A 22,440-nucleotide genomic window follows, 5' to 3' on the forward strand; every position below is an offset into this window, starting at 1 on the left:
GTTTAATTAAGTTTTGCCCCAGGATCTCAGGGACCAAGACCCTGTTATCTGGGAGAATTTTCCAGCCTGTTGCATCAGTTTTAGTCTTTAGAGATTTTCAAATTTTAACTTCTTTTTCCATGTAGCTTGGAGAACATGGTAAGAGCCGTTCTGGCAAGACAGGGAGAATCTGGAGAGGCCCCACTGGTTTTTGTGTGACCTTTTTGGCTGCTGTGTCAGCAAAAGCATTTCCCTGTGCCACTGGGGAATCAGTGGTTTGATGCCCCTTACAATGAATAATAGCTACCTTTTTTGGTAACTAGATTATTTTTAAAGGGCCAATATTTCAAGTTTATTTTTTATCTCTTTGCCTTCTGAAGTTAAGAGGCCCCGTTCTCGATAGAGTTCTCTATGCACGTGAGCTGTAGCAAAGGCATATGTATTATCGGTGTAGATATTAACAGTCTTATCCCTTCCCCACCTCAGGGCTTGGGTCAAAGCTATAAGTTCTGCTCTCTAGGCTGAAGTCCCATGTCCCAAAGCTTGTGCCCAGATAACCCGGTCAGCAGTGACCACAGCTGCCCCTGCATACCTGACTCCTTCAGACACATAGCTGCTTCCATCCATGTATAATTCTTCATCAGGGTCTGGACATGGCTGATCAGTGAGATCTGCTCTCAGATTGGCCAGTGACTCTAATATCTCATGGCAGTTATGCAGTGGCTCTGTCGGTTCATCGTCCGGCAGTAGAGTGGCAGGGTTAAGAGCAGTTGTCTTCCGGAAGTGAATCCTGGAGGGAATCTAGCAACAGCACTTGGTTATACGTGAGTTGGAAAGCCATTCTTCTTCAGGTGGACTTTTTAGAGCCTCTACTGAATGAGAGGTTATGATATACAAGTCCTGCCCAAAGTGAGTTTAGAGGCTTCTTTTGCCAGGACAGGTGTTGCAGCAATGGCCCACAAGCAGTCTGGCCAGCCAGATACTACAGGTCCAAACTGTTAGACAAGTATGCAACCGGTCTGTTTTTTTCTGGGCAGTTTTATTAACTCAGACAGCACTTTTTAATCTCTCTGTTTTCTATTGCTTTCTCTAATATCAGGGGCCAACTAAGTGGGAAAAGGCATATTAATGGCACGTCTATTTTTTGGTGCCTCTGGGTCTATGGGAGTATACAGGTGGTAAGCTTTAAAAAGGTGTTCTAGGAACACCGCCGGAGACTCCTTAGGTCTCTGTATGGTTTTGCTTACCGTAGACAAATTAGTTGGCCTGTTAGCTGCGGCCTGTATGCCCTCGAGCAGAGTTTGGTGATACTGATCGAGAGTCCCCTTACCTTACTCCTTGTTTGGGTCCCACTTTGGGCGCGTGGAGGGGAAGACATGTTGTATATAACCAGGATCCATGGAGTTGCCCATCAGGGCCAGGGTTTGTCTTAACAGCTTTTCTGTGTATATGTTTTTTATATATCATCTTTTTTGTCTATCCCTGTTTTACGCCTGCCTAACATTTACTCTATTTTAAGGGCCATACCTAGCCCCACCTGGCCCTGGAACTGTTTTACTTGCTAGTGAAGAAGGCCCCTATAGTTAACAGGGTCCCCAGTGCCATGGCCCCTATCAGCATTGTTTTTATTGATGCCCAGTTTCTCTCTCTTTGACGCCGTGCCTCCTCCAGGGCCATGTCCCCTTAGAGAGCTGTGAACTCTGCCCAGGCCCCACTGCTGTGAATCCAGTCGGCCAGCCGTGTCTCTATGTAGGCCACCATCCACTCCTGCACTTGTCCCACTAGTGGCTCTGTCTCCTTGTTGATACTCTCAGCACATAATGCAGCCCCAAAGACAAAGAAGGCCACAAGGTGGCCCCAATTGGGCCCCCCCCCCGGAAAAGCTCATTGGCGACCTGGGTGAAGCACTGCTGGGCTGAGCTGGGGGTCACATGCAGCTGAGCCGCCAGACCAGAGAAGGTTCGCTGGAAGCGGGTCTCGAACTCAACTCCAGCTGCCTGCATGGCTCGGTGCAGCGGGTCAGCTGCTGGGCCCTTCTCTGGGCCAGTTTTACAGACAAAACCCTTCTGCCTCAGCTTATAGCCTATAAAGTTTGCCACCAAAGCTCGTGTGTCTGGGGCTGAGGCTGGGGTCGTCATCTGTATAAATGAATGGATATAATTAAAAAGCATACAAATGATCACCCTGAAAGTTTCTGGAAGTTTTTTTAAAAAACATTAAGTGGCGTGCAATTCTTACATGACCCTGATTGACCCATTTTGAGGAAAAAAGGGAATAATCTTTAGATCTCCGGAATCCTTGGTCCCGGCCCGTCGCCTGGTGGCTGCCTTACAGAGGCCAGGAACCTGATCCCGTGTTTCTGAAAAACAAGGACTATCGAGGGCAAAAGTCTAAACAGGGTAACCAAGAAAGAGTTTTAAAAAGGAGGACCGAGCCTATGATAGTCTAGTAGAGCAGCATCAACAGAACCTGTTCCATTCTCTTAGGAGCTATGCCATAAAGTCCTATACCAAACACCAGGGCCAAAAAGCCTGGTAGCAAGTAGACTAAACCTATCATGAAAAAAGTAAAATCAAGGAAAGGCTAAAGGAAGCCACAGAATTCACAGCGGTACCAGAGCAGGTGTAGGCAGCTTCCGGAGACTCCTCAAGAACACTCGCCCGTACTTGGTGCACAGTAGTTGCTGTTGAGAAACCAACAAAGGCACTCCTTGACCCTGTTTTGTGGCTAATAAATATAACTGGCAATCTGGGCAATAAGCTGGGCTAAAAGAATACCAGTGACTCAGCGCCGGAGCGGGAGGTGGTTCCCCCCTTGGATAGAGGGCAGTTTTTACAATGACTTCTTTATAACCCATAGGTAACAGACTGGAACGGCAACAGAGAGAAGGAGAAATTAGTAGATTTACTGGCCAGGAGGAGAAGGAGACAAATGAGAGTTGTTGCTAGGTGAAACAGGCGCTGACGAGGCGGCAACTGGCAAAATTCTTTTGTTTTTCACAGTTACTTTTTGTTACAACAAGAGCAACACTTTATCAGGTTTCAGTTTAAATTTATCCGGCACAGGGATTTTGAGCACAATTTGCTGTACACTCTTTCATGCTATAAAGTTTTTTACAATGACAAGACCCAGAGACACAGAGATAGATTTTCACATAGGGTGGGGTGTACTTTCAGGTGTCCGCCTGGCTGCTCCCCTCGCAGAGATTTAGGCGCATCTTGGCTGAAGGTGCTCCTGTATAAAGCCCGGGCAGGTCACCGCTCTTTCCAGAGGGTGAGTCACCGTTATGCCCTACGAGGTCGCCACAGAACCGCAGGTTAGGACCCACTCAAACCCCGTAGCTAATCAGCCGTGGGGCTATAACATTCTCACATCTCTCATCCAGGTGACAGTCAGGAGTGGAGACAAGACAATAACACTATTTGTGGTTACGTTACTCAGACACAGACGATGCTCTAACAGCAATACACTAGTATCCAAACAACGAGTAGCATAAAACAAGTCAACCACAAGTAACAAAACAACATAAAACAAAAATCCTAAAGTTTTTGGAAAAACCAAGCTATCTGGCACGGTACCAAATAGTTGCTGATTCAGCCTCGCGGCCCAAACAGCGTTCCAAGTCTGAAAACAATGACCAGAACCCCGAGTGACGTCTCACTCCTTGGGGCTTGTTCCTAGGATTTTAGCTGTGTCCAGCCTTCCCAAAGAACACCAGAATGGGCCCACCAAAGACAGACAAACCAGACACTCACCGGTGTAAATCTAGAAGACTCGTCCAAGGGAATTCGTTAATTTGGAGGTGTCGGCCGCTGGAGCGTGGTCTAGCTGTTGCCTGGGGCTAAGGAACGTCTCTCAGGAGCTCTCCCCTAGGCTAGGCACACGACCCCGCACCAGGTCCCAGACACCAGTGGTCACCAAGCACCCTGTATAAGGGCAGATCTCGCTGGGGCCTCCAAATGTTATAGCCTAGGATGCGAGAAATGACCACCTGAAGACCGAATTGAGCCAAATTAGGAGTCTTTATTAGCTGGCCAGCGACCACCCCTGTTCTGGGAAAGTCTAGACACAGAGAATGGCCGCGATCTTAAAGTGGGCAGGGGTTATATACCTCTACCACTAACAATACTAACAACACACATACGGCTCAGAACATGTTGATTACAATAATTCATAAGCAAGCAAACTTACAGAAGCAAATAACAACCGTTAAATCAAGGAACATTTCTCTGAGGAGCATCCAAGGAACATTTTTCCAAGGAACTGCCAAGCGTAGTACAATGTAACTATACACACCTAATGATTTTAACAATCACTTACAAGTTAATCACTGTATCAATTTTTTTTCTGTTATTCATATATTCTTTTTTCAACTTCACACAACAGTGAGTCCGTACACAAGATGGCTACACTAGCCTGCATACAAGATGGCTTCACTGTGGCTCACAGAGCTATAGTGATTACTGTGCCTCATCACAGAAGTAATATTCTGTATATGCCATTTTAGAAATGACAGGTTTTCACTGTAAAATGTAAATATATGTATATTTAGAGAACAGAAGCTGATACAAAAATGCTTAGTATATTTGTATAATCATCAAATTAATTAAGAAATGACTATCCATGTGAAACAATAATTTTCAATAGCATTTTTTAGCCAGTTAGGACACAAATTCAGGAGTCAAGCCAGGATAACAGTAATAATAAAATTGATAGCGGATATTATGTGATCAATAATGTATTAAGCATTTAACATATATAATTACTTATCTAAATTGTATAATAGTCCTATGAATTAGATATTATTATATTTGTAATTATTATATTAATTAATATAATCTAATGTTATATGTTCATATATCATTAAATTAATTATATTTATTATATTCATATTATATTCATTCATTCAATTACTAAATTAAATTTGTCTATATATACAAACAAAAATAATTGTATGGTATTAAAAAAATTGTCCGAAGTTATTCAAACAGTAATTGTTAGAGAAACTATTTGGAACCAGCCATTCCAGATCCCAGAAAACTCACTCTTGACCATCTTGACCATTATATTAGAGTTACTCATGAGGGACATAGCAATATCATTTAGTGCAGAAGTTCCTTTTTTCTTCATCTATCTGTCAAAGGCAAGCCCACATATGTCCAATAACTTTCCCTGCACTTTTACATTTTGAAAAAGAAGAACTGTTGCTTCCTAAGAAAGCAGCTGTCTCAATTTAAGGAATAAAAGACTGGAAAGATGAGAGAGAAAAGATAGAAGACAGGGGACCATGGCTGGACAGTGAGGGCACCAGAGTAGATTTAAGGTACAATGGACATTAGGAGAAAGAGAAGAGATGTTACAAAGTGTTGTAGATTCTAAGTGAGGCCTCTTTGATGGAAAGGTTCACATATATTGTGCATCTGAATGATTTTAGATTTCTCTCTCTCTCTCCTTCACTTGATTATAAGCAACTTGACAACATCTTTTTCATCTGTGTTTCTGCCAAAGACTCAAAGAATGCATACAATCTTGGTAACTTGGCTCAGGTTGCTATTATGTGTAGGATAATATTGTGACCATTGTATTACTGATTCACTATAAGGTTTTGAGGCTATCACCTAAGCCTGATGGACAAAAATGTAAAGAAAATCAAATACACTCCGGCTAGAAAAAATAAGGAATGAAAGATTTTCTTTTAGCATATCATTATCATATTAATGCCATTTTCAGTAGCAGTTAAGTCCCCAATTCTAAAGTGTGAAAATTCAATTTTTAATGCATTGCACTTGAGTATAAAACTAATTTTTAGTTTGCCCTTTCTTACAAGAAAATTAAAAAAAAGAAGGAAAAAACCGTATAAACCTAATTTTAAAAATCAAGATTGAGGTCATTTTTTAAAAGTAGTTCATTATTCATTAACTTGTGAACACAGTGTTAGTATTGTTATATGATTATTGTACATTTAGATAGCACTTTTTATTAGTAGACTAAATTAGCATGTATTTTACAAGTATTTATTAGCTATTGTGAGAATTGAATGAGTCACTTTAAGTTACAAAGTATAAACCAGAGCCATTATTGCCATTGTTTCATTGGATGGTAGTGCTATTATTACTATCATGAATAATAGTGATTCATAGAGCATTACACATTTCCATCTCAAAATGAAAGAATATAACCATGTGTAATCATCGAGATATAGTCTATGCCTCTTCATAAACAGCTTTAGAAATAGCTGTGTCTGGAAGATTCATTTGTGGTTTATGTGATTGGCAGAACTTTTGAAATACAAGCCACATTTTTTACAGGGCATTTCTGACAGGCTGCCATGAACTGAATACACAGGCTCTGATGGTCAGTTCCAATTCTACTTAGGTTGTATAGATAGGGATGTAAAAAGATGTTAGGTCACTGTGGCTGACACGAAGCATAAAAAGCAGAGTCTTCAAGGAGTTATTCTCAATTGAAAGTGACACAAATAATAAGAAAACAATTGTAGACTGGAAGCAGCAAGAGAAACAGGAAAGAGGTGAAAAAGGAAAAAGGAGAGAATAATAGTTAATTTTGGTGGGGGAGGCTGGACAGGCTTGCTCTGGTATGTGTAGAGGGAAGGTTGAAAAAGTTTCCTAAAGTTGCAAAAGGTTAAAATATTAATCTATCCAGTTCTGAATTATTCAGATAGGTATTTTAGCAATCCACAATCTAAATGCATGATAGAAATGATCAATATTTTTGTTAGTTCATTGTAGTCATTAAGACTATAAATTTAAAAAGAACAATTAAGACATCTGATACACAATTTGTAAGAATTAGATCAGGATTAGATAAGAGTTAGAAAAGTTCTGTAGAACTTGTGCAGGCATGCAAACCATGTCCTTCAGTTCAGCTTTAAAATTTAGATTCCTTTGGTCTGACAAAGAATGTGTATGTTCCATCTGGGTGTGAGAAGCAGCGTCTAGAAAATATTATTTACAAGACTAGCATACTGGGATTCCTGGAACATTTTATGGTTTTTTGCAGTTGAGACACAATTATTAAAAACAAGAATTTTTTTTTTTTAATCTAGGATTTGAGGACAGTGTAGGCAACAGGTACAGTGTTCCTACAGAATCATATCCTTTGTTAAATTGATCCTAAGCTGTTAGCACTTTCCTCCTTCTAAGATTTTCTTAAAATAATCTTCTAGAAAAGAAACATATACCTAGGGCCTAAAAAGTTTTGCCCTAAGAAGTTGGCAGTGTTAGTCTTTATTGCTCAGCAGTTCCAAAGTCTCAGCTCGCGTGTTGATCGTGAGTTTTTCAGATGACTCTTTATGATTTTTAGCAAGGGTTCTTAGGGGTGAGTCATGATTATAAGCCTAAGAACGTTCTTAGTTTTGGAGACTACACCATTAGCTTAATTGTAACTTAGCCCTCTAAGATAAAAACAAAACTTGATCAATGTTTTGTTACTTTTAAATACTGATTGACTATAAAATCAGTGATCATAGCTTTTCATTATAATAAATTGTGCTCATCAAGACATATGAAAAATTCATGTCATTGTAATACTCTCATCCAATTTTTTAACTTATCAAGAAGGTACATTTATTTGGACATTTGTTATTTGCTTTATCTTTTTTTCATCTGGTTCTATTTCTGCATATATGTTACCGCCTTTCCTCTGAACACTGTAAGTTCTCTCAGGATTCTCTTTAGCATTTTTTTTTTTTTTTTTTTTTGAGACAGAGTCCTAGAGTCTTGCTCTGTCGCCTTGGGTGGAGTGCAGTGGCATCATCATAGCTCACTGCAACTTCAAACTCATGGACTCAAGCAATCTTCCTGCCTCAGCCTCCTGAGTAGCTGGGACTACAGGTGCGTGCCACTGCACCCGGCTAATTTTTCTATCACACTTAACTGATAAAACTGACCCTCATTTTTCCTTACACTTGATTGTGCTTCTCATTTCTCATAAAAGAAAATGAATTTCTAATAAGGAGTTGGAATTACTTACCTTTCCTGACAAACAAACAAACACAGCATTCATTTTGGTGTCATAGCCAAGAATTTAATTTTCTGTCATACTTTTATAGAACTTTATAGAACTTTAAACATAAGACTTTGAGTATATTTTAATAAAGGATGGCTTAGTGATTTATCAAAGGTTATGCCAAAGTTAGAAACCATAATTAACATAAGTCATTATTGTCTGAAATTATGAACATATCTGATTTTCCCCTTTGCATTTAAAGATTTTGCTTTGCTTGGTTTTCTAAAGAAAAGTCCATCCAAAAGTTAATTCCACTAATATGACATGCAAATTCCTTAAATTATAGATGGTAGAAAAAGATGTAGAAATATTCCAGAACCATAGCAATATTTAAAAAAAAAAAAGGTATAAATGTGCCTAGGGCTCATAAAAGATAATGTTTATGAAAAATAATTCACAGCCTCGCACTGATTCTTGGCTAAGAGGATACTCAGAAAGCAAGCATAAAGGGATTTCCTGACTTCACTTCATTTGAAGTTCAAAGAAATAAGATTGAGTGTGAGAATAGAGATGAATGTGGTGAAGATATAGAGCATGAAAAAGGTGTACTTGGAAATCAGGGATGTTTGAAGTGGTTGCTTTATAAGAACAAGCAATAAGGTCTAACAAGATTGAAATACCTAAAATGAAAACATCTACAAATGAGCTGGCTGAGGGGAAAAAACTGGTATCATATTTAACAGAGATTCCTGATACAATTTGGCAAGTTCAGTGTGTGGTTTAGATTGCCTATGAATTCATCTGTAGGAGGAAAGATCCAGCTAGGGGCCTCATGTTGATTTTGATATTCAACTTCATTCATTCATTCAATAGATAGTTATTCAAAATCTTTGAAGTGTGATAAACAAAGCATAAAGAAATTAATGCCCTTATAAAGCATATATTTCAATGGAATAGAAAGGAATAATTATGATAAGTAAAAAATGGTAGATTACTTAGTAATAGATATTAAAGGGAACAAAAATTAAAGCAGGGAAGAGAAATACAAAATGCAAAGAATATGAGCAAATTTGAAATTTTAAATAGGTGTCCAGGGAAAGACTCACTGAGAGGGAGATCTTTGAGTGAAGACTTGAAGGAAATGAAGGAAAGAGTTAACATAGATATCCACAGGAAGAGTATTACAGGCAAAGAAAAAAGCAATTGGATATTCTCTGCAGACTGATCTTGGCTGACATGCACAAAAAACAGAAAGGAGATAAATATGGCCGGAGTACACTGAGTGGGAGGAAATGGGTGGCCAGATCGCATCTTTGTCAGTTGTGATAGATTGAATGGTTATTTCTAATCCCTTACCTGTCCTTGTTTCCAAACTCTTTGCCAATGTAGTCATATGAGTTGGTCAATGGAATGTGAGTGGAAGGGACGTTACACTCTTCCAAGTTTAAGCTTTAAGATGCATCACAGGATTTTTATTCTCACCTTTGTGATTTTACCATCAAAATGCAAAGAACATGGCTTGTGCAGGCCACTTGTCACAGAGAAAGGAGCTGTGATGCAGACGTGAAACAAACCTAGAGCCTGGAGCCAAGCCTGATAAAGTCCAGCCAAGATCAGTAAAGATACCTCACCCCTAATTCCTCCTCAACAGCCACAGCATAGATAAGCAAATAAAAATAAATGATTTACTTTAAGTCATCAAGGTCTGCAATACTCTGTTGCCCAGCATTACTATGGAAATATCTGGCTGCTACATAGGTCACTTTAAGGACTGTGGATTTTTCTCTGGGTAATATAGGAAGCCCCTACAGGGTTTTGAAAAAAAACATAGAATGATCTAACTTACATTTTAAAGTGTTCACTTTTTTGCTGTATTGAAAATAGTGGCTAAGTAAAAAAGCAAGGAATATGGTTGGAAGCTATTGTGCTAATTCATGTGAGAAATAATGATGGCCTAGAAAAGTGAGGGGGTGAGGAATGCAAAATATTGAAATTGGGTGTATAGAGTAAAATATGACTTACTAGATAGATTGGGTTCCAGATATGTAGAAAGAGATGGGGAAGACAGAGATAGAGATGATTAGAGATACAGATAGAGATGAGAGATGGAGATGAGAGATTGAGATGAGAGATTGAGATGAGAGAGAGAGGAAGAAGCTAGGAACAGCATGAAAAGTTTGGGTTCAAAAACCTGGAGATGTTCAGCTTCTTTCAACAGAGGTGGAAAAAAACTGCAAAATACTGCAAGAGGAACTGGTCTGGAGAAATGGGGACAATATCAGCAGTGTTCTGTTAGATGTGTTGAGTTTGAAATGTTTTAGAAAGCCAAGTAGATATGTCTAGAAGGTAGATATTTGTGTCTGGACAGGGGAAGTATTCAAAGTTGGATCTAGTTCACAGGCTTTCACTTCCAGGACATTGCACTGGACTAGGAAAGGAACCGCATCAATAGTAAAAGAATTGTTTGTGTTTGACAGCCTCAATTGCTAACTATTGCACTTTTCTTCGTACTTCCTATCTGGTATAACCTACAATGTTTGACATAGCCACAAAACCATGGTGCACTATACTTTCATCTAACAAAATCTCAGTCGACTTCTCATAGTTTTTCAACGCTCTTTTAACTCATCTTGTTCTAGGATTATTCTGGTTCCTCTAATACATTTTTCACACTTTCTTTTCTCTCCTGAAGCATCCATCCATATCTCCATTTTCTTCTCTCTCAACTCCTCATCTCATTTCAAATAGAAACGATAAATTTGAACAAGGAAGAGACTAGTAACTGATGGGGTCGTGTTATCATGGTAAAGGTCTTAAAAATTCCCAAATGATTGCCATTATGGAGGAATACAAATTAAATGCAACATACAAAGAATGATAAATATCAATGTATTAATAGTTGGACCTGTGTCCAATGTTTTGGTAAGGTTACTTCAAAATGGTTAAGGACAGAAGTCTAAAATGGGCCATCTATTCCCCTAAAAGCCCCTGTACAAACCTTGTGATATTTCTATCTTCTTGCCCTACACTGCCTTATCTGGTAGAAAGGAAATGGAAAGGCAGGAGCTAAAAGAATCTGCACGTGACAGGCTGAGAGTCTATTTAACCCCCTGCTTCACACAGGGCAACCAATGAAAGAGGTTGCTTGTTGAAATCAATTTCTTTTTAATACCCGGTCATAGTGCTTGTTAGTACATGTGACTGAGTCAATGATTTGGGCCCTGATAAAGGAAATGAATACTCTTTCCTTGGGGAGATGAATAAAACAGAGGCTTTTCAGAGTCCTCACTAGGTGAATGGCCGGTATCCCTCTCTTACAGTTTGCCCTTCCCTTAAACTTTTTCTATATTTTTATGCTTCTTTAATAAATCTAGTGCCATTATTTGCATTTCAAATATCAAGCTCTATGCGACTTTGAGTTACCTCTAGTAGTAGCTACAATTCCCTTTGTGCTTACATCTGAGCTGCACTGTTCATTTAATCACCACAATAAGCCTTTGTGTTAGATACTGCTATTATATACATTTTATGGGTAGAGAAATTTAGGCACAGATAAATAAATAAGTTTCTTAAAGTCAAACAGCAAGCGAATGACATAGTCAGGGTCTGAACCTAAGCAAATCATGACTCTAGAGTGCAGATTTTACAAAATATAAAGAAAGAACCTTATTTCTAATTTCTTTAATTTTATGCTTCCTATTTTTCTCTTTTCTCTTCCTAAACATTAGGTCAGATCACCTTGTTACATTGTATGTTTTCCTTTGATTTTGTTAGCCTCTCGAGTTACCACCCTTTAAATTTGTTTTCCTTATTATTTATAAAGTATTACCTTATGACTTTACTACCTATCTTGCTGAAGTGGATTTTTTCTTTTGTTTCTAGCTTTTCACCATACCTTCTGAACTTGGCCCTTTGACTGTGTTCTCTGAAAGACACACGACACTTTCCCAAGCATCAAATTCAATAGGCTTTTTTGATTATTCATCTTTCTTGGTCTTACTAAAGTAATAACTGAGACTACATGGCTCCTGGCATCAGAAATGTCTAAGTCTGAATCATGGATCTGTCATTTCCAAGCTAGGAGAAAAATGGAAAAGCCTAATACACTCATACATCTACACCCCATTCACATTTCTAATAATAATTGGTTTATTAACACTACATTTGTGTGGTCATTATGATCATTCAAAAAAGGCTAGTAAATATTAATATGAAGAATTACTTTTTCTTGAATTTTTTTTTTAATTTCATAACATACATTTATAAAGTTCTGCACTGAAAAATCTATTACCTTTCCTGATTCTTCTTCCTTTGACACTGCCTAGACATGGGTCTTGGCAAATGCTCTGTCCTTGGGCTGCTTTTTTCCTTTGTGTGAAAGTTTGACTCTGTGATATCATTCACTGTCAAAGCACCCACTGTCACCTTTATGCAGAGGACTTCCAAACCAACGCCTGTCGTACATCTTCTCTCTGAAGTATCCAGCCCATATTCCCAATTGTCTCCTGAACATGTTCACTTGAATTTTCCGCCAGCAAATAAAAATCACAATGTACTAAAATAAAGAGGACAAAAAGCAAGATTCTTCCCTCTAAACCAGTTCTTATTCCTGTTCTTCAGATTTTATATTTTTGAGGCTACTTTTCTATCACTAATGTTTGAAATGTTGATGCCATGTTTTATCTACCACTCCTGTTGTCTACCCAGTCTAATCACAGAAATATAATCCTGTTAAAGCTAGAAAAGAATTGAGAGTTTATTATCCCACTGTTTATCACAGATATGTAAATATAGAACCAGATATGCAGCTAGAAGTGGGGAGTCAGAATGAGGTCTAAGGTTCAAACCCCAAGGCCACAGTTATTTCCTATATACAAACCTAAATTATTTTGTTTCCATACTTTGACTTAAATCTATTCGCTCCCATTTCACAAATGCTACCCTACTTCATTCTTTCTTTATTTGAAATATCTCTGGTGTTCAAATTAGTTTTATTCTTGAATATGTACTGAATAAGGAAAGTTTCTTAAGATACAACTCTAGCTCTGCTCAAATACTTTCACTTTTTTTTATATCTTAGTGGTCAGTGAAGATAACTTGTATTGAGTCATATGTTCTAGGAACTGTAATAGACATATACTACACTCATGATTCCACTTAATATTTACAGCAAACTGTGATGTTCTTACTCAGGTCCTTTGCAAACACTCACAGAAATTTAATTCAACCCATAATAGCCTAATAAACTGCAGAACTGGAATGTAATGGCTTGTCTGACTCCACAGTTCTTTGAAATGAAATGTGAGAACCACCTTTCTCCCAAAGGTGTCTGCTGTACTGTATATTTAAGCTGAATCCACTGTTCATGAGTCAGGCTCACTTCCTTCATTTATTTGTGTGTTTTGTCATGCTATTACCTGGAATACCTATTTCGCCCTTCACGTACTCACCATTCAACATCTACTAGATTTTGAGAGTCATCAACTTTAACAGACAGCTGTCCTTTTTGGATTTTAAACTTCGTGCAATCACAGTCCATTCACCTTTTCACTCACTGAAGCATGGAAGCCAGTGCTTGGCCCATAAGTATTTGTAAATAAATTATTTAAATATCCAGTATAAACCTCAGACTTCAATTGCTATAGAAACCCACCTGATAATCTGAATTGCTCTGGAAGAAAATTCTGGGAAGAGAAGAAAACAAAATGAAACAAAAAGCAGAATGTTATGATTTACCTGAAGCATGCAAGGTCAAATACATATCAGTATGGTATAGTCATCAATATTACTTGAGCACCAGTTGGATACTAAGTGCTGTGAGCTACAGATGGCAACATAAAGAAGATATAGTTTTTACTCTTGCTAAACTCACAGTGTGATATAAATAAAAGACACACACAACCAGATAGATCAACCAATACAAGGTTAAATGCTGAAATTACGTACAGAGTCAGAAAAGTTGTGGATTCCTTTGGCCCTATACGGCTCCCCAGAGCGATTTACTTTCCAATGCAGGTGAGAGTTCTTATGGCTATACAATTTCTTAGCCTAGATATTACATTATATCCCTCTCATATGTTATGATTTATTAATAACTAAAACCTATCTTTCAGGAGACTCTGACACCTGCATAAACAACTAGACTCTGCTTCATATTTATAGATGCGAGTTTGAAAGTTTAGGTGTAGCAGTATGAGAATTGGTTATTTTATCTTTTCAGTTAAGTTTAATTATATGTATCCTTACTTTTCAAAAATTTATTTATTGGCTTCCTAAGGTACAATGGTGTTCCAGAAGTCAATACATCAAATAGTTATATATCTTCTTAACTATCCCCCTCTGATTTAGTTAGAGGCCGCCACGTATTGTAATGCTACTTCAGGATAACAGGATGCAGTTCTTTTCTATTAGTAACAAAAGCAATTACTCAAAGAGAGACACAGTGTCTTCACTCTGCCTCTATTCTGTTATCCAAGTTAGAGTTCCACTTTTATGAGAAACTGCTGGTCTCAAAATTGCTAGCTTGTTGTAGTTGCCCAGTGATTCACTTCGTGTCTGAAGTTAAACCTGTTTGATTATGCCTTAATTGTAATTTATGTACTTTTATGAATTTCAGTTATTTTAAGACTGTAAGAACTTGGATCATATGTTTTGAAGGAGAAGCCAAGCTGTTTCTTCTCTGAACTCTATGCTTTAGAGAAATTACCCACTCTCTGCCTCCAGCACTGCTTCTCTCACTTACTCTTGGTTGTCCGATATTGTATTTTTCGACTTTTATCTTCACCAGGCATCCCTGTTCTAAGAACATTGCCAAAGTGAGGATAGTGAGCCTTTCATTGAGAATCTGAACAAACATGTATTTCCCTGATTCCCTGGGTTATTTTTTTTCCCCTTTCTTATGTGTACTTTTACTTTGTAGACTCATAAAATCCAACTGATTACTTTAGAAATTATGTCTTTCTATGTCCCTTTGACAATGACTTCTTGAGGAAAGCGATCGTGCCTACCCTATTACTTTGTACAATCGGATGAATGAATGAATAGATGAGTAAAGGAAGGAAGCTTTTTGGTAATCTTTCAACACTGCCTTATTGCTTTTCACTGCCATTGTCCAGCCTATTCTTTCTGCTTCTTCCAAGGGATAGCATTACTCCCGCCATCCCACAGCTTTCCCAAGGCATCGGTTACTAAACTGTATATGCGGGCAAGATCAGATCAGGAAATAGCTTTGTCCATGCTCTCTTTTCTTCTTTACACAAATGGGGGGAAATCTATTCTTTAGTTTAAAAAACATTAAAAGGAGCAAAGTTTGTCATTGGAATTTCATATATCACATTTATCTACCCTCTTCACCCTTTTCATAAGTTGAAAGTCTTTTAACAAAACTCTTTCTACCTTTTTCCTCCCTTTATTCCTGCTTTCTTCCCCATCTAATTTTCCATTTTTCTCTCCTCATTTTCTTTTCATCTTTCTTTTTCTCTTTCTTTATTAAGATAGCTACCTAAAACTGCTCATTTGTAGAAACTAAGACCCTTTATTACACATATAGATAAATATAATCATGTGAATATAGCCAACTCTCTGATGTTTATGTGCCCAGAAAACTGCAGTCTTCTCCATAATCCCTCATGCTGGCCCAATTTACATAATTGGGATACTTCTTGCTTTCAGAATAGGTTTCAGGCCCTTTACTGAGATTTTTACCTAGGAAGTAGGGCTTCCTCTTTGCATTCCAGCCCCTGGTTTGCAGTTATGCTTGCTGCAAACAGAAGGATCAACTAGAACCATAGAAGTGCTACCCAAATAATCTTTAACATAAGCTTGAAATTCACGCTGTAAAACTCTACCTGGAAACTGTTATGGCCTAGAATATCAACACCCATCTGTGTTCAGCACACTCCTTTATATGGAGATTTGGTGACACACTTCGGGAGCAATCTGTGGAGCGGCAGTAGTAGTCCATTCCCAGCTTCCTACACTTTCCTGTAAGTTCTTTTGAGTTCTGTCATCCTATCCCAGAGCTCTTTTCACTTTATAATAACATAATAATTCAGATATTTTATTTTAAGTTTTATGTTTGTTTCAATAAAAATAATTTACCTGCCTTAGAAGAAATTTCTGATCAAAGTGGGAATGCAAAAGAACAATCCGTAAATCTCCTGCTTTTATAGAAGCTAAATGGCAACAGGGATGAGGGGCCTGGTAAAGTCACATTCACAGCACAGAGTTAGAAAATCGTTGTCCTCATCAGGATATAGAATATCCTGGTCAAGAGAAACCCAGCTGTTTACTAGTTCAAGGTTCTTGTCATACCGTATTGTTACGATTAATATTTATTTTCAGTATGATATATGTTATTCATGTTACAGATATAACAAAATGAAAAGAGAGAAAAACAAAAAAGGATTTGATGTTACAAATTATTATTTTTGCAAACAACTTCATAGTATGCTTCATTACAATGGAGTGGAATGACATAGTAAGTTATAGAAATTTCTTTTACTGTAAATTTTGTTAAATAACAATGGCAAACACTGCAACTGCATGCTCAGGCCCCTATCATGTCTGTATGCTCATGTGGAACAGTTTACTTGTCTTCATACGTTTATTAGAAATATAATTTTTTCTGAATCATTTATTAGATCATATATATTTATAATATTATCTGCACCTCATCTTTTCAAGAGTTTTCTTACTTCATGCTTATTTTCCTTATTTTGCAAAATTTAACTACTTAAAGTATAAAAGACATAGTTAATATCTGGGCCCATACTAATTTCTCAATGCTACTACCGTGGGAAAGGTATAATTGCATTATCATATTCTAAAAATTATATTTAAGTGTCATGGTGACATTGACTTAACTTATTCATGGAAATTTAAGGAAAAAAATGAACAAATACGGAGAAAGGGTGCCTAACAAAATTTAGAATAGACCATTTCCTCACTGATGTTCTAAAACCTTTCTAAACTTATGATAAAAGTACTGACACTATTCAGTTTTTATTTTTAATTTTTTTAGCTGATCCTAACTGCTTATTCTCTGAATGTTGCCATATATGGCAGTTAACTCATAGAATTCGCTGTCACATAGAAAAACATGTTTGTTACATTGTAGCTGGAAATTGAAGTAAGAAATTTCTAAAAGAAGTATTAAATAGTTAATATTGCATGAATTCTGAAAAAGAAAATAGGATATAGCCAGGAAAATAAAAGGGTCTCATATTCCTTGATAATGAAAGCCACATATATATATAAATTAGCAGTGGCAAAGAAGTGTATTTGGCTTTTAGCATTAAAATTAAAATGAGAAATCAGACTGGAGAAGTAGGTAGGCAGAGGCTAATTACGGAAACATTTAGAGGTACAGTTTAGGAGACTGGACTTCATCTTGAAGGTAATTGTATTATTTCAGCTTAAAATTTATTAAAGATTTTACTCAAAGGAAAAGTATACTTAGATTTCTATTTTAAGAAGGGTCATCTGTCTGGAAAATGGAAGGTGGGCTGGACTGAGGGAGTAATTAGGCAGCTATCACAGTGTCGGAGGTTCTAAGCCTGAGTGGTGGCAATGGACATGGGAGAGGTATCTAAGATATCTAAGAGATGGAATGTGGGGAGAAGCATACAAACACAGGACTTCTCAATGTTATTTTCCAAATGATGAATTGAACAACCAGTTTTCTGGTTGCCATGGCCTGGGCAAGATATAACAGGAATAGTTCTGGGAGGAAAAAAAAAAAAAAAAAAACGGGTATCATAAGTTCAGCTCAGGAAATTTCAGGTTTTCTAACTGGAATTCTGTAACTATAAGCGAATTCTCTATTTTTACATTAATTATACAAATACCATATGTTTACAAAATGCTTGCTGCAGCTGCTTCTTAATGTTTGGGGAATACTGTGCTGGTCTAGTGAAAAGCTGTCTCTTTAGTCTTTTGCAGGAAGAGGACAGCATCTAGGCAGACTGTTCTTTAGAAAGGTCTCCATTCCTGCTCAAAAATGCTTGGTTGTGTTGTCATAGTCCGTGTTTTTCTGTAGCACAACTCTGGATCCAGATTGACTTGGTTCATGATCCCATTTCTTAGATGAGGAAGCTGTGTGACCTATGCCAAGTCTTATATTTTCTTTGTTTCCATTTACCCTTCCCCTAAAATAAATAAATAAAATGAATAAAAAAGTAATAGCTCCCACCTTATAAAATTGGATGATGCATAAAGTGAGTTCCCAACAACTGTTAGGTGGAAATGTGATTAAAAACCTCCACTCACTCTCTTCCTTGGATTTTGAAACTTAGCTCTTTAATCCCCAATGCACATAGATACAAACATATGGGTATATTAAGAAGTTCTGATTGCCTTGCTGAATTGTAAGATCATGTTAAATTAATTGTATTTTGAGATTCAATCTTCAGGTATGATTCTGGAGTACAGATGAGGAAATTAAAAAAAAAAATTTAAGAAGAGTACAGAAGAAGTTAATCTATGTTACCTATGGGGTTAGGTTTTAAACTTCTAGCAATCCTGTCAAGGTGAATGTGGAGAACAAATTAATTGATGAAGATTTGTCTACAGATTTCATAGATTGCTGCTCTGCTGTTGAAATCCTACTATGTCTCTAAATCAGTGGTTCCTAATGCTGTTGGCTCATTGGAAACTCACACTGATTTCATTAGTTTGAGATGTGACCTGGTTCTGATTTAATTCCTTTGAAGTGTGACTTGGGCATTGAGGTTTATAAATGTCCTCAAAGATTCTAGTGGCAGCCACCTTTGAAGACCACTGCTCCAAAGCAATCTATTGATATTTTTTCATTTTCTCCCATTCTGAATTCCCACTTTAGAGTTTTATAGTCAGTTGTAAAAACAAAGAATATAAGGTTTCATTCATTTTTTTATTATTTATATTATACATTTTCCAAATAACATCATGCCATATGTTTATTTTGTTTTATTCAAACTGGTACAGAGGGTTGAAAAATAATAAGAGAGATCTGGGGTATTTAATCCTGCCATTTTAATTAAAATCAAATTTCTAAATCATTGAAATAAGTTCCAATACCAAATAGAAGTAGCACTTTCATGATATACTATATATTAATATCATGTTTATATTTTATACATTCTTCCCAAGTCACACTAAGATCTCTGAGAATTTTCTTTGCTTTAGCAGCTTTCCTAGCTCTCTTCATCTCCATATACTCCAGAGTTGTAGCTTTGGTATGTGAATCAGTCTTTAAATTATGAATGCTAGAACAGATAAACACTGCATGAAGTGTTTACCTTAGGTGGATATGAAGATTATATTAGAGAAGGAAAAATGCAGTATTATACATAGAAAAATATTATGTGGCATATTATCAAAGTCTTTTCAATAGTCAGAGTTTATAATATGTAATATTATTGTAAATATGTAGTTATTTACCTGTAGGTTAGCACAAATTGTTACTAAAAATTAGCTGTAGGGAAAAATTTATTTCAGGCGCTGAGAAGATACAGAAGTTGTTATGCTGCCTACTCATTTATAATCTACAAAAGAAGATAAATTATGTGGCCCAAGAACATTGTAATTATTTTTACTTATGTTTTATACATTGGTATGTCACACATTAGTTCAAAACAGTTTAAAGTATCTATTGTATGCAGATTAATGGGCCTTCAGTGATGTCAGCATACTTGCCTCAAGAAACTATGATTATGCTACCTTGCAAGGCAAAGAGGAATTAAAGTCGCAGATGGAATCAAGGTTGCTAATCAGCTGACCTTGAGATAGGGAAATTATCTTGGATGGTCTGGTGGGCCTAATGTGATCATAGGGCCCTTATAAAGTGGCAAAAGGAGGCAGAAGGGTCAGAGTCAGGGCGAGAAAGTATATATAACTGACCACTGTTGGTTTTTGAAATGGGAGGGAGCCACTTGCCAAGGAATGAGAGTAGTCTTTGGAAGCTGGAAAAAACAAGAAGATGGATTCTCCCATAGACTCTTCAGAAAGGTATGTATACAGCCTATATCTTGATATTACCCCAGGAAGACCCATTTTAGATTTCTGACCTCCAGAGTGGCAAGATCATCAATTTGTGTTGTTTTAAGCCACCAAGTTTGTTCTAATTGGTAACAGCAGCAATAGGAAATTAATGAAGTAGCTGAGAGTAACTTAGGGCATATACTAAGATAAAATAAGTTGGAAATATATAAAAAACATGACATAGTGGGAAATAAAAGTAAAGCAATAATATGGTACCAAGAATAAGGTCACCACAATAATGCTAACCTAAAAATTCTAGAAATAACACAAAGAAAGGATATATTCAGCTATACAGGCAAAAATAAATGGATAATTCAGGCCATAAATATATGTCACGGAATTGTCCTAGACAAATGTTTTCCCACATATTGTGTTTGTCAGAATGCCAGTTATCTCAGATGATTTGTACAACATGTGTTCCCTGATCAGTGCTCCGTTCTCTCTAACTCTGCTGGAACCATTGTTGAAAAGAATCCCTTTCAATGAATTTCTGTTTAGATTTCCAAATGTTGTTAGACATTTGCTGGTAACATCTATTATCTCACAGAACTAGTGCTGTATCGTGAATATATTTTAGGAAATGTAGTGGAGATAATTGGTGCTATGGTTGCTCGGAAAAAAGATTATTCCCAGGTGCCATCAGGGAAGTCTTTGTAGCATAAACATAATATGTACTGGAGCCTGATAAGATGAAGGGAAGGAATGGAGCATAGAGGATGACATTTTCGAAAGGGACTCAATGTGAGCAGAAATATCGAAGTGGAAAAGTGCAATGTGTGTTACAGGGATTGTAAGTAGACTTGATTAGGGGAACAAAGAGGATGTAGAGGTAGATGAGCTGGAAAGATAGTGTGCAACTGCATCTAGAGGGAACTTGAATACAAAGATAAGGAGTCTGGAAATTATTCTGTTGACACAGGGGTTGGGAAATTGATGATGTTTGAGCAAGGTAGTAAATTGTCCAAATCCTTGCCTTAAGAAGACAAGCCTGGTGTTTTTATGCAGGATAATGGTTCAGAATTGAGAGAATCTAGAGATGAGGAGATTCCTGAAAAACTTTTTATGACATGAAATAATAAGACTCTTAACTAGAGCAGAGGCAGAGGAAATAGATGGCAAATTTGAGGGATATTGTAAATGATTAAAAATAATTAATAGATACTTTTAATCAGTTAGATAAAAACTGACTGGGAGGAAAGATTTGGCAATATAATTAAATTGTATGTTGACTGATTCTCTTTCACTTAGATATAGCATTTATGGGACACTTTTGCTCAGAACTCAAAATTATACACAATTTTTTATTATTTCATCTAATCAGTATATTTATTCATTGATTTATTCATGTAGCAAGTATCTTTTGGATTTATTGTGTTCCACATCCTGTGATGATCCTGAGGATACTATAAGAAACATTATTAACTGCATGTTGTATATATAATATTATTTATTATCTTTAGGAAAGTAACTTGCCAGTTTGGTGATATATTTCTATATAAAAGAGTGATAACTTTGTGTGGAGTAGGGCAAAGTTTTCAAAATCTATAACTCTCTATAGTTTTCTTTACATCTTTATTTTTACTTTTAATCAATTCATTTCTAAAAGTAATAAGTCTTTAATACTTGCAATTCACCATGAATGTGTAGATTATGATGGCTTATCACGTTTGAGTGTGTGCACGTGGATGTAAGTTGTGCATATGCATGTGGTTTGTGTGTGTTGCATGTGTATTGTGTGAGTGTTATGTGTTGAAACAGGCCCCTTTTTTGTTTGCAAATTACTAGTTGTCATGTGACTCTTCTTCCCATTCAAAAATTGCTTCCCCCAAATAAATGCATAGTAATGAAAAGAAGAATGTTCAACATTTAGTAAATCATCTTTATAGCAGAAATTTTGTGGCTTTGTGTTCCCCATTCCTGAGAAAGAGAAATATGATTAACATTTCCAGCTGAACCAGCATGTAGTGTAAGCACTGTTTAGATTACGAGCTTCTGAAAATTGCTTATAGAAAATACAGTGAAAGACACTAAAATAATCTCTTTCTGTGATATTTGCAGTTCATTTATAAAATATACAACTTAAAATACCACTTGAGAGAAACTTATATCATCATAATATTTCGTATTTTCTGAACAATCATTATTAATTTTCAAATATAGTTTATCAGCCCAAAATCAGCACATAGGCTAATTTCTGTAGGGTAGAAAATGAGGAATATTGCATAAAGTCACTGAGAGAATCAAATCAAAATTTTATAATGAGTAATGCAACCCACCAACCCACCACTTTATTTTCAAGCTCTCAGTTACCCATAATGTATAAAGGGGTTTTATAGGTGCTATATGGATAAATCATGGGTGGTGTGTATATTTGTGCTTTGTGTGTATGTGTGTGTATGCGTGCGTGTGTGTGTGTGTTGCTAAAGCATTCTGTTCACCTTTGTCAAGGATGCACCTTGATAAACTGGACAT

At 36.8% G+C, this 22,440-nt stretch overlaps 1 pseudogene; it reads right to left on the bottom strand.

The window, feature by feature from the left end:
- Positions 1-1,533: 1,533 nt before the first annotated feature.
- On the bottom strand, positions 1,534-2,117 carry LOC138382666 (bcl-2-like protein 2 pseudogene; annotated as a pseudogene).
- Positions 2,118-22,440: the final 20,323 nt, after the last annotated feature.

This window comes from Eulemur rufifrons, chromosome 4 (assembly GCF_041146395.1).
Source record: "Eulemur rufifrons isolate Redbay chromosome 4, OSU_ERuf_1, whole genome shotgun sequence".
Classification (NCBI taxonomy): Eukaryota; Metazoa; Chordata; class Mammalia; order Primates; family Lemuridae; genus Eulemur; species Eulemur rufifrons.